Here is a 12860-nt window from a genome sequence, read left to right on the forward strand (position 1 = left end):
CGAGAGTACCCAAGTCAAGGTGAAAGTTATCGTGCCGAGGGCTGAATGGCACTGGGGAACAGTGTCTTCAAGGATACCCTTGGGGAACCAGGCAGCACCCCATTGTATTTATGCCTTACCCCGGTATTCAGGCTCTGCGGGGGTGGACTTTACTTTCCTAGGCTTCTCGTGGGACATTTATGGAACCAACTAATAATCAAAATTGTAGCGACGATAGCTTTCGTATTTACGGATTAACGAAATTTCTCTGGAGAGATGTAAAAGGAGTTTTTCCAGAGTTTTATTCGAAGGGAGGAAGAAAAGAGATCTCTTGATGTGGTTTTCAAATGCCAAAAGTGGTCCTTCTGCCAAATTTGTCCTTGAGAATAGTAAGTTGATCTAGCAATTCCATATTGTCTTCCCAAATTTTTTTCCTACTTCTTCCTAATCTTTGAATATCCATTTTCCAATGAGGTTCTGATTTTTTGTTTTTTTTTTCTCATTTTAATTCATTAACTTTTTGAAACGTTCACATTTATTTAAACTGTCAATTTTCACAGTTCACACAATGGGAGAAATGAAATTGACAGGCAATTGCCTAAAGGGATCACGTCCAATTCTCTCCTTCGATGTGAACTTCTCCACAAATCCTCACTACGCCCTCCTGCAAGAGTTGGTCGCCCAGATATTTGGTGTGCCCAACAACCACCCCAAAAGCAAGTCCTTCTTCGACCACGTCTACACATTCAGCGTCCTGGACAACAGGAAATGGTTCAGAAACTACGAGATCCTGAGTGAAGATGGAGGATTGGCAGAGATAGGCCCCAGATTTGTTTTGAATCCAGTGAAAATATTCGCCGGGAGTTTCGCAGGAGAAACCCTCTGGGGACAACTCCTTCTACATCTCTCCAGCGAAATTTCGTCAAGCCGTAAATAAGAAAGCTGGTGGAAAGTACATAAATAGAGTCGATCAGAAGATGGCACAGAAGACGAACAAGTCTGAGGTCTCGTACTCGTTTAATCCATCGTATGATATATTCAAAGGAGAACAATTGGTGAAGGCCAAGGAGCTGGAGTCTGGAGAGTCAATTGAGCCACAGACGAACCAGCGGACTGCGGAGACGGGTGAGGAAACTGCGGATCCCTTCGAAGGAAAATCTGTAGCCGAGAGGAAGGAACGTGAGAAAAGAGCTCTCAGGAACTTCGAAAAAATGGCTAAGAAGTCCACCAAGTCCAAAACACTGGGGTCGAAGGTGATAAAGAAGAAGAAAGGGGGAAAAATAAAATTGGAATATGAATTTGTTATTTGTGTGGGTGAATAAAAAAAGTATTTTAGATTTTTGTCTTGTTCTTTAAGGTTGTGTCATTAAGGGAAATTTTTCCCCGCCGTCCCGTCAGGAAGACGCAAGGCATCGCCGCGGACGAGAGTACCCAAGTCAAGGTGAAAGTTATCGTGCCGAGGGCTGAATGGCACTGGGGAACAGTGTCTTCAACGATACCCTTGGGGAACCAGGCAGCACCCCATTGTATTTATGCCTTACCCCGGTATTCAGGCTCTGCGGGGGTGGACTTTACTTTCCTAGGCTTCTCGTGGGACATTTATGGAACCAACTAATAATCAAAATTGTAACGACGATAGCTTTCGTATTTACGGATTAACGAAATTTCTCTGGAGAGATGTAAAAGGAGTTTTTCCAGAGTTTTATTCGAAGGGAAGAAGAAAAGAGATCTCTTGATGTGGTTTTCAAATGCCAAAAGTGGTCCTTCTGCCAATTTTGTCCTTGAGAATAGTAAGTTGATCTAGCAATTCCATATTGTCTTCCCAAATTTTTTTCCTACTTCTTCCTAATCTTTGAATATCCATTTTCCAATGAGGTTCTGATTTTTTGTTTTTTTTTCTCATTTTAATTCATTAACTTTTTGAAACGTTCAAATTTATTTAAACTGTCAATTTTCACAGTTCACACAATGGGAGAAATGAAATTGACAGGCAATTGCCTAAAGGGATCACGTCCAATTCTCTCCTTCGATGAGAACTTCTCCACGAATCCTCACTACGCCCTCCTGCAAGAGTTGGTCGCCCAGATATTTGGTGTGCCCAACAACCACCCCAAAAGCAAGTCCTTCTTCGACCACGTCTACACATTCAGCGTCCTGGACAACAGGATATGGTTCAGAAACTACGAGATCCTGACTGAAGATGGAGGATTGGCAGAGATAGGCCCCAGATTTGTTTTGAATCCAGTGAAAAAGTTCGCCGGGAGTTTCGCAGGAGAAACCTTCTGGGACAACTCCTTCAACATCTCTCCAGCGAAATTTCGTCAAGCCGTAAATAAGAAAGCTGGTGGAAAGCACATAAATAGAGTCGAGCAGAAGATGGCACAGAAGACGAACAAGCCTGAGGTCTCGTACTCGTTTAATCCATTGTATGATATATTCAAAGGAGAACAATTGGTGAAGGCCAAGGAGCTGGAGGCCGGAGAGTCAATGGAGCCACAGACGAACCAGCGGACTGCGGAGACGGGTGAGGAAACTGCGGATCCCTTCGAAGGAAAATCTGTAGCCGAGATGAAGGAACGTGAGAAAAGAGCTCTGAGGAACTTCGAAAAAATGGCTAAGAAGTCCACCAAGTCCAAAACACTGGGGTCGAAGGTGATAAAGAAGAAGAAAGGGGGAAAAATAAAATTGGAATATGAATTTGTTATTTGGGTGGGTGAATAAAAAAAGTATTTTAGATTTTTGTCTTGTTCTTTAAGGTAGTGTCATTCAGGGAATTTTTTCCCCGCCGTCCCGTCAGGAAGACGCAAGGCATCGCCGCGGACGAGAGTACCCAAGTCAAGGTGAAAGTTATCGTGCCGAGGGCTGAATGGCACTGGGGAACAGTGTCTTCAACGATACCCTTGGGGAACCAGGCAGCACCCCATTGTATTTATGCCTTACCCCGGTATTCAGGCTCTGCGGGGGTGGACTTTACTTTCCTAGGCTTCTCGTGGGACATTTATGGAACCAACTAATAATCAAAATTGTAACGACGATAGCTTTCGTATTTACGGATTAACGAAATTTCTCTGGAGAGATGTAAAAGGAGTTTTTCCAGAGTTTTATTCGAAGGGAGGAAGAAAAGAGATCTCTTGATGTGGTTTTCAAATGCCAAAAGTGGTCCTTCTGCCAATTTTGTCCTTGAGAATAGTAAGTTGATCTAGCAATTCCATATTGTCTTCCCAAATTTTTTTCCTACTTCTTCCTAATCTTTGAATATCCATTTTCCAATGAGGTTCTGATTTTTTGTTTTTTTTTCTCATTTTAATTCATTAACTTTTTGAAACGTTCAAATTTATTTAAACTGTCAATTTTCACAGTTCACACAATGGGAGAAATGAAATTGACAGGCAATTGCCTAAAGGGATCACGTCCAATTCTCTCCTTCGATGAGAACTTCTCCACGAATCCTCACTACGCCCTCCTGCAAGAGTTGGTCGCCCAGATATTTGGTGTGCCCAACAACCACCCCAAAAGCAAGTCCTTCTTCGACCACGTCTACACATTCAGCGTCCTGGACAACAGGATATGGTTCAGAAACTACGAGATCCTGACTGAAGATGGAGGATTGGCAGAGATAGGCCCCAGATTTGTTTTGAATCCAGTGAAAAAGTTCGCCGGGAGTTTCGCAGGAGAAACCCTCTGGGACAACTCCTTCAACATCTCTCCAGCGAAATTTCGTCAAGCCGTAAATAAGAAAGCTGGTGGAAAGCACATAAATAGAGTCGAGCAGAAGATGGCACAGAAGACGAACAAGCCTGAGGTCTCGTACTCGTTTAATCCATTGTATGATATATTCAAAGGAGAACAATTGGTGAAGGCCAAGGAGCTGGAGGCCGGAGAGTCAATGGAGCCACAGACGAACCAGCGGACTGCGGAGACGGGTGAGGAAACTGCGGATCCCTTCGAAGGAAAATCTGTAGCCGAGATGAAGGAACGTGAGAAAAGAGCTCTGAGGAACTTCGAAAAAATGGCTAAGAAGTCCACCAAGTCCAAAACACTGGGGTCGAAGGTGATAAAGAAGAAGAAAGGGGGAAAAATAAAATTGGAAAATGAGTTTGTTATTTGTGTGGGTGAATAAAAAAAGTATTTTAGATTTTTGTCTTGTTCTTTAAGGTTGTGTCATTAAGGGAAATTTTTCCCCGCCGTCCCGTCAGGAAGACGCAAGGCATCGCCGCGGACGAGAGTACCCAAGTCAAGGTGAAAGTTATCGTGCCGAGGGCTGAATGGCACTGGGGAACAGTGTCTTCAACGATACCCTTGGGGAACCAGGCAGCACCCCATCGTATTTATGCCTTACCCCGGTATTCAGGCTCTGCGGGGGTGGACTTTACTTTCCTAGGCTTCTCGTGGGACATTTATGGAACCAACTAATAATCAAAATTGTAACGACGATAGCTTTCGTATTTACGGATTAACGAAATTTCTCTGGAGAGATGTAAAAGGAGTTTTTCCAGAGTTTTATTCGAAGGGAAGAAGAAAAGAGATCTCTTGATGTGGTTTTCAAATGCCAAAAGTGGTCCTTCTGCCAATTTTGTCCTTGAGAATAGTAAGTTGATCTAGCAATTCCATATTGTCTTCCCAAATTTTTTTCCTACTTCTTCCTAATCTTTGAATATCCATTTTCCAATGAGGTTCTGATTTTTTGTTTTTTTTTCTCATTTTAATTCATTAACTTTTTGAAACGTTCAAATTTATTTAAACTGTCAATTTTCACAGTTCACACAATGGGAGAAATGAAATTGACAGGCAATTGCCTAAAGGGATCACGTCCAATTCTCTCCTTCGATGAGAACTTCTCCACGAATCCTCACTACGCCCTCCTGCAAGAGTTGGTCGCCCAGATATTTGGTGTGCCCAACAACCACCCCAAAAGCAAGTCCTTCTTCGACCACGTCTACACATTCAGCGTCCTGGACAACAGGATATGGTTCAGAAACTACGAGATCCTGACTGAAGATGGAGGATTGGCAGAGATAGGCCCCAGATTTGTTTTGAATCCAGTGAAAAAGTTCGCCGGGAGTTTCGCAGGAGAAACCTTCTGGGACAACTCCTTCAACATCTCTCCAGCGAAATTTCGTCAAGCCGTAAATAAGAAAGCTGGTGGAAAGCACATAAATAGAGTCGAGCAGAAGATGGCACAGAAGACGAACAAGCCTGAGGTCTCGTACTCGTTTAATCCATTGTATGATATATTCAAAGGAGAACAATTGGTGAAGGCCAAGGAGCTGGAGGCCGGAGAGTCAATGGAGCCACAGACGAACCAGCGGACTGCGGAGACGGGTGAGGAAACTGCGGATCCCTTCGAAGGAAAATCTGTAGCCGAGATGAAGGAACGTGAGAAAAGAGCTCTGAGGAACTTCGAAAAAATGGCTAAGAAGTCCACCAAGTCCAAAACACTGGGGTCGAAGGTGATAAAGAAGAAGAAAGGGGGAAAAATAAAATTGGAATATGAATTTGTTATTTGGGTGGGTGAATAAAAAAAGTATTTTAGATTTTTGTCTTGTTCTTTAAGGTAGTGTCATTCAGGGAATTTTTTCCCCGCCGTCCCGTCAGGAAGACGCAAGGCATCGCCGCGGACGAGAGTACCCAAGTCAAGGTGAAAGTTATCGTGCCGAGGGCTGAATGGCACTGGGGAACAGTGTCTTCAACGATACCCTTGGGGAACCAGGCAGCACCCCATTGTATTTATGCCTTACCCCGGTATTCAGGCTCTGCGGGGGTGGACTTTACTTTCCTAGGCTTCTCGTGGGACATTTATGGAACCAACTAATAATCAAAATTGTAACGACGATAGCTTTCGTATTTACGGATTAACGAAATTTCTCTGGAGAGATGTAAAAGGAGTTTTTCCAGAGTTTTATTCGAAGGGAGGAAGAAAAGAGATCTCTTGATGTGGTTTTCAAATGCCAAAAGTGGTCCTTCTGCCAATTTTGTCCTTGAGAATAGTAAGTTGATCTAGCAATTCCATATTGTCTTCCCAAATTTTTTTCCTACTTCTTCCTAATCTTTGAATATCCATTTTCCAATGAGGTTCTGATTTTTTGTTTTTTTTTCTCATTTTAATTCATTAACTTTTTGAAACGTTCAAATTTATTTAAACTGTCAATTTTCACAGTTCACACAATGGGAGAAATGAAATTGACAGGCAATTGCCTAAAGGGATCACGTCCAATTCTCTCCTTCGATGAGAACTTCTCCACGAATCCTCACTACGCCCTCCTGCAAGAGTTGGTCGCCCAGATATTTGTTGTGCCCAACAACCACCCCAAAAGCAAGTCCTTCTTCGACCACGTCTACACATTCAGCGTCCTGGACAACAGGATATGGTTCAGAAACTACGAGATCCTGACTGAAGATGGAGGATTGGCAGAGATAGGCCCCAGATTTGTTTTGAATCCAGTGAAAAAGTTCGCCGGGAGTTTCGCAGGAGAAACCCTCTGGGACAACTCCTTCAACATCTCTCCAGCGAAATTTCGTCAAGCCGTAAATAAGAAAGCTGGTGGAAAGCACATAAATAGAGTCGAGCAGAAGATGGCACAGAAGACGAACAAGCCTGAGGTCTCGTACTCGTTTAATCCATTGTATGATATATTCAAAGGAGAACAATTGGTGAAGGCCAAGGAGCTGGAGGCCGGAGAGTCAATGGAGCCACAGACGAACCAGCGGACTGCGGAGACGGGTGAGGAAACTGCGGATCCCTTCGAAGGAAAATCTGTAGCCGAGATGAAGGAACGTGAGAAAAGAGCTCTGAGGAACTTCGAAAAAATGGCTAAGAAGTCCACCAAGTCCAAAACACTGGGGTCGAAGGTGATAAAGAAGAAGAAAGGGGGAAAAATAAAATTGGAAAATGAGTTTGTTATTTGTGTGGGTGAATAAAAAAAGTATTTTAGATTTTTGTCTTGTTCTTTAAGGTTGTGTCATTAAGGGAAATTTTTCCCCGCCGTCCCGTCAGGAAGACGCAAGGCATCGCCGCGGACGAGAGTACCCAAGTCAAGGTGAAAGTTATCGTGCCGAGGGCTGAATGGCACTGGGGAACAGTGTCTTCAAGGATACCCTTGGGGAACCAGGCAGCACCCCATTGTATTTATGCCTTACCCCGGTATTCAGGCTCTGCGGGGGTGGACTTTACTTTCCTAGGCTTCTCGTGGGACATTTATGGAACCAACTAATAATCAAAATTGTAGCGACGATAGCTTTCGTATTTACGGATTAACGAAATTTCTCTGGAGAGATGTAAAAGGAGTTTTTCCAGAGTTTTATTCGAAGGGAGGAAGAAAAGAGATCTCTTGATGTGGTTTTCAAATGCCAAAAGTGGTCCTTCTGCCAAATTCGTCCTTGAGAATAGTAAGTTGATCTAGCAATTCCATATTGTCTTCCCAAATTTTTTTCCTACTTCTTCCTAATCTTTGAATATCCATTTTCCAATGAGGTTCTGATTTTTTGTTTTTTTTTTCTCATTTTAATTCATTAACTTTTTGAAACGTTCACATTTATTTAAACTGTCAATTTTCACAGTTCACACAATGGGAGAAATGAAATTGACAGGCAATTGCCTAAAGGGATCACGTCCAATTCTCTCCTTCGATGTGAACTTCTCCACAAATCCTCACTACGCCCTCCTGCAAGAGTTGGTCGCCCAGATATTTGGTGTGCCCAACAACCACCCCAAAAGCAAGTCCTTCTTCGACCACGTCTACACATTCAGCGTCCTGGACAACAGGAAATGGTTCAGAAACTACGAGATCCTGAGTGAAGATGGAGGATTGGCAGAGATAGGCCCCAGATTTGTTTTGAATCCAGTGAAAATATTCGCCGGGAGTTTCGCAGGAGAAACCCTCTGGGGACAACTCCTTCTACATCTCTCCAGCGAAATTTCGTCAAGCCGTAAATAAGAAAGCTGGTGGAAAGTACATAAATAGAGTCGAGCAGAAGATGGCACAGAAGACGAACAAGCCTGAGGTCTCGTACTCGTTTAATCCATCGTATGATATATTCAAAGGAGAACAATTGGTGAAGGCCAAGGAGCTGGAGTCTGGAGAGTCAATGGAGCCACAGACGAACCAGCGGACTGCGGAGACGGGTGAGGAAACTGCGGATCCCTTCGAAGGAAAATCTGTAGCCGAGAGGAAGGAACGTGAGAAAAGAGCTCTCAGGAACTTCGAAAAAATGGCTAAGAAGTCCACCAAGTCCAAAACACTGGGGTCGAAGGTGATAAAGAAGAAGAAAGGGGGAAAAATAAAATTGGAATATGAATTTGTTATTTGGGTGGGTGAATAAAAAAAGTATTTTAGATTTTTGTCTTGTTCTTTAAGGTAGTGTCATTCAGGGAATTTTTTCTCCGCCGTCCCGTCAGGAAGACGCAAGGCATCGCCGCGGACGAGAGTACCCAAGTCAAGGTGAAAGTTATCGTGCCGAGGGCTGAATGGCACTGGGGAACAGTGTCTTCAACGATACCCTTGGGGAACCAGGCAGCACCCCATTGTATTTATGCCTTACCCCGGTATTCAGGCTCTGCGGGGGTGGACTTTACTTTCCTAGGCTTCTCGTGGGACATTTATGGAACCAACTAATAATCAAAATTGTAGCGACGATAGCTTTCGTATTTACGGATTAACGAAATTTCTCTGGAGAGATGTAAAAGGAGCTTTTCCAGAGTTTTATTCGAAGGGAGGAAGAAAAGAGATCTCTTGATGTGGTTTTCAAATGCCAAAAGTGGTCCTTCTGCCAAATTTGTCCTTGAGAATAGTAAGTTGATCTAGCAATTCCATATTGTCTTCCCAAATTTTTTTCCTACTTCTTCCTAATTTTTGAATATCCATTTTCCAATGAGGTTCTGATTTTTTGTTTTTTTTTCTCATTTTAATTCATTAACTTTTTGAAACGTTCACATTTATTTAAACTGTCAATTTTCACAGTTCACACAATGGGAGAAATGAAATTGACAGGAAATTGCCTAAAGGGATCACGTCCAATTCTCTCCTTCGATGTGAACTTCTCCACAAATCCTCACTACGCCCTCCTGCAAGAGTTGGTCGCCCAGATATTTGGTGTGCCCAACAACCACCCCAAAAGCAAGTCCTTCTTCGACCACGTCTACACATTCAGCGTCCTGGACAACAGGAAATGGTTCAGAAACTACGAGATCCTGAGTGAAAATGGAGGATTGGCAGAGATAGGCCCCAGATTTGTTTTGAATCCAGTGAAAATATTCGCCGGGAGTTTCGCAGGAGAAACCCTCTGGGACAACTCCTTCTACATCTCTCCAGCGAAATTTCGTCAAGCCGTAAATAAGAAAGCTGGTGGAAAGTACATAAATAGAGTCGAGCAGAAGATGGCACAGAAGACGAACAAGCCTGAGGTCTCGTACTCGTTTAATCCATCGTATGATATATTCAAAGGAGAACAATTGGTGAAGGCCAAGGAGCTGGAGTCTGGAGAGTCAATGGAGCCACAGACGAACCAACGGACTGCGGAGACGGGTGAGGAAACTGCGGATCCCTTCGAAGGAAAATCTGTAGCCGAGAGGAAGGAACGTGAGAAAAGAGCTCTCAGGAACTTCGAAAAAATGGCTAAGAAGTCCACCAAGTCCAAAACACTGGGGTCGAAGGTGATAAAGAAGAAGAAAGGGGGAAAAATAAAATTGGAATATGAATTTGTTATTTGGGTGGGTGAATAAAAAAAGTATTTTAGATTTTTGTCTTGTTCTTTAAGGTAGTGTCATTCAGGGAATTTTTTCCCCGCCGTCCCGTCAGGAAGACGCAAGGCATCGCCGCGGACGAGAGTACCCAAGTCAAGGTGAAAGTTATCGTGCCGAGGGCTGAATGGCACTGGGGAACAGTGTCTTCAACGATACCCTTGGGGAACCAGGCAGCACCCCATTGTATTTATGCCTTACCCCGGTATTCAGGCTCTGCGGGGGTGGACTTTACTTTCCTAGGCTTCTCGTGGGACATTTATGGAACCAACTAATAATCAAAATTGTAACGACGATAGCTTTCGTATTTACGGATTAACGAAATTTCTCTGGAGAGATGTAAAAGGAGTTTTTCCAGAGTTTTATTCGAAGGGAGGAAGAAAAGAGATCTCTTGATGTGGTTTTCAAATGCCAAAAGTGGTCCTTCTGCCAATTTTGTCCTTGAGAATAGTAAGGTGATCTAGCAATTCCATATTGTCTTCCCAAATTTTTTTCCTACTTCTTCCTAATCTTTGAATATCCATTTTCCAATGAGGTTCTGATTTTTTGTTTTTTTTTCTCATTTTAATTCATTAACTTTTTGAAACGTTCAAATTTATTTAAACTGTCAATTTTCACAGTTCACACAATGGGAGAAATGAAATTGACAGGCAATTGCCTAAAGGGATCACGTCCAATTCTCTCCTTCGATGAGAACTTCTCCACGAATCCTCACTACGCCCTCCTGCAAGAGTTGGTCGCCCAGATATTTGGTGTGCCCAACAACCACCCCAAAAGCAAGTCCTTCTTCGACCACGTCTACACATTCAGCGTCCTGGACAACAGGAAATGGTTCAGAAACTACGAGATCCTGAGTGAAGATGGAGGATTGGCAGAGATAGGCCCCAGATTTGTTTTGAATCCAGTGAAAATATTCGCCGGGAGTTTCGCAGGAGAAACCCTCTGGGACAACTCCTTCTACATCTCTCCAGCGAATCTTCGTCAAGCCGTAAATAAGAAAGCTGGTGGAAAGTACATAAATAGAGTCGAGCAGAAGATGGCACAGAAGACGAACAAGCCTGAGGTCTCGTACTCGTTTAATCCATCGTATGATATATTCAAAGGAGAACAATTGGTGAAGGCCAAGGAGCTGGAGTCTGGAGAGTCAATGGAGCCACAGACGAACCAGCGGACTGCGGAGACGGGTGAGGAAACTGCGGATCCCTTCGAAGGAAAATCTGTAGCCGAGAGGAAGGAACGTGAGAAAAGAGCTCTCAGGAACTTCGAAAGAATGGCTAAGAAGTCCACCAAGTCCAAAACACTGGGGTCGAAGGTGATAAAGAAGAAGAAAGGGGGAAAAATAAAATTGGAATATGAATTTGTTATTTGGGTGGGTGAATAAAAAAAGTATTTTAGATTTTTGTCTTGTTCTTTAAGGTAGTGTCATTCAGGGAATTTTTTCTCCGCCGTCCCGTCAGGAAGACGCAAGGCATCGCCGCGGACGAGAGTACCCAAGTCAAGGTGAAAGTTATCGTGCCGAGGGCTGAATGGCACTGGGGAACAGTGTCTTCAACGATACCCTTGGGGAACCAGGCAGCACCCCATTGTATTTATGCCTTACCCCGGTATTCAGGCTCTGCGGGGGTGGACTTTACTTTCCTAGGCTTCTCGTGGGACATTTATGGAACCAACTAATAATCAAAATTGTAACGACGATAGCTTTCGTATTTACGGATTAACGAAATTTATCTGGAGAGATGTAAAAGGAGTTTCTCCAGAGTTTTATTCGAAGGGAGGAAGAAAAGAGATCTCTTGATGTGGTTTTCAAATGCCAAAAGTGGTCCTTCTGCCAAATTTGTCCTTGAGAATAGTAAGTTGATCTAGCAATTCCATATTGTCTTCCCAAATTTTTTTCCTACTTCTTCCTAATCTTTGAATATCCATTTTCCAATGAGGTTCTGATTTTTTGTTTTTTTTCTCATTTTAATTCATTAACTTTTTGAAACGTTCAAATTTATTTAAACTGTCAATTTTCACAGTTCACACAATGGGAGAAATGAAATTGACAGGCAATTGCCTAAAGGGATCACGTCCAATTCTCTCCTTCGATGTGAACTTCTCCACAAATCCTCACTACGCCCTCCTGCAAGAGTTGGTCGCCCAGATATTTGGTGTGCCCAACAACCACCCCAAAAGCAAGTCCTTCTTCGACCACGTCTACACATTCAGCGTCCTGGACAACAGGATATGGTTCAGAAACTACGAGATCCTGACTGAAGATGGAGGATTGGCAGAGATAGGCCCCAGATTTGTTTTGAATCCAGTGAAAAAGTTCGCCGGGAGTTTCGCAGGAGAAACCCTCTGGGACAACTCCTTCAACATCTCTCCAGCGAAATTTCGTCAAGCCGTAAATAAGAAAGCTGGTGGAAAGCACATAAATAGAGTCGAGCAGAAGATGGCACAGAAGACGAACAAGCCTGAGGTCTCGTACTCGTTTAATCCATTGTATGATATATTCAAAGGAGAACAATTGGTGAAGGCCAAGGAGCTGGAGTCTGGAGAGTCAATGGAGCCACAGACGAACCAGCGGACTGCGGAGACGGGTGAGGAAACTGCGGATCCCTTCGAAGGAAAATCTGTAGCCGAGAGGAAGGAACGTGAGAAAAGAGCTCTGAGGAACTTCGAAAAAATGGCTAAGAAGTCCACCAAGTCCAAAACACTTGGGTCGAAGGTGATAAACAAGAAGAAAGGGGGAAAAATAAAATTGGAATATGAATTTGTTATTTGGGTGGGTGAATAAAAAAAGTATTTTAGATTTTTGTCTTGTTCTTTAAGGTAGTGTCATTCAGGGAATTTTTTCCCCGCCGTCCCGTCAGGAAGACGCAAGGCATCGCCGCGGACGAGAGTACCCAAGTCAAGGTGAAAGTTATCGTGCCGAGGGCTGAATGGCACTGGGGAACAGTGTCTTCAACGATACCCTTGGGGAACCAGGCAGCACCCCATTGTATTTATGCCTTACCCCGGTATTCAGGCTCTGCGGGGGTGGACTTTACTTTCCTAGGCTTCTCGTGGGACATTTATGGAACCAACTAATAATCAAAATTGTAACGACGATAGCTTTCGTATTTACGGATTAACGAAATTTCTCTGGAGAGATGTAAAAGGA

The 12860-nt window shown here is 43.4% G+C and overlaps 1 protein-coding gene across 1 annotated transcript in view; it reads left to right on the forward strand.

The window, feature by feature from the left end:
- LOC135171614 (uncharacterized) overlaps window positions 1-12860 on the forward strand; it is a 77162-nt gene that overhangs the window by 63612 nt on the left and 690 nt on the right. The gene's annotated exons all lie outside the window — the stretch shown is intronic.

This window comes from Diachasmimorpha longicaudata, unplaced genomic scaffold (genome assembly GCF_034640455.1).
Source record: "Diachasmimorpha longicaudata isolate KC_UGA_2023 unplaced genomic scaffold, iyDiaLong2 ctg00000055.1, whole genome shotgun sequence".
Lineage (NCBI taxonomy): Eukaryota > Metazoa > Arthropoda > Insecta > Hymenoptera > Braconidae > Diachasmimorpha > Diachasmimorpha longicaudata.